The 859-nt window shown below is 46.9% G+C and overlaps 1 pseudogene; it reads left to right on the forward strand.

The window, feature by feature from the left end:
• Positions 1-255: 255 nt before the first annotated feature.
• Positions 256-492, forward strand: LOC104167413 (annotated as a pseudogene).
• Positions 493-859: the final 367 nt, after the last annotated feature.

Raw genomic sequence — 859 nt, forward strand, 5'->3', positions numbered from 1 at the left:
GAGCTGCTCTCAAAAACTGTGAATTGGGAAACTTTGGAAAAGGTTGTGCCTGTCTGTAAGAGCTCTGCATTGTTCATTTGTTCTCATTCTTTCCTAGGCAGAAACCAGCTTGGTTCTGTGAAGAAAAACTACCCACCATGATGCCACAAGATAGGTCTCCCATGAGGGTCCTTGATATGAAGGGCAGCTCTCCGCTTCTGTAGCTGATGGGTGAGGACAACAGCTTGGTAAAAGGAGCTACCAAGAGCTGGCAGGATGAGTTACAGCTCACCCTCTGTGCATGACTTGTATCACAGCACCACCTCCACCACGGCCAAGCCAGACCCAGGGACAACTCTGGATGTGACTGTACCAGAAACAGCTACCATAAGCCCTGAGACTACCAGTTTCAACAGCACCAAAATCCCAGATGTGGCCAGCACTGGACCCGGCGTGAGCACAATGCTGCTGTCCTTTGGGATCATTACTGTGATTGGGTTGGCTGTAGCTATGGTAAGAGTGCCCTGCTAAATATTTCTCTGTCTGTTTTGGGTTGAGGGTGGCAAAGGGGCTCTAGGACTGATTTGGGTCAAATAATTTATTTGTGTTCTACTAAAGGCTTACCCAGAACTGCTGGGAACTGATAGTTCCTGAGATCCCTTTCTTTTTAAGGCCTTTATTCAGTGCTCCAATATTTCTGCAGCCTCCCTGAGGTCTAGTCCGAACAGGATGCTTCGCAGGCCTAGAGGACGCCATGTGTAGTACCTGTATTTATTTTTAATAGCAATAGGAAGTTCAGTTAAAAGAACACAAAACAGATTCTGTTTTGACTTGTTAACTGGAACAGCTGCATTGATCTAAACCTTGTCCACATGCCCCC

Source organism: Cariama cristata, unplaced genomic scaffold, assembly GCF_000690535.1.
Source record: "Cariama cristata isolate BGI_N322 unplaced genomic scaffold, ASM69053v1 scaffold32229, whole genome shotgun sequence".
In the NCBI taxonomy this organism is placed as follows: Eukaryota; Metazoa; Chordata; class Aves; order Cariamiformes; family Cariamidae; genus Cariama; species Cariama cristata.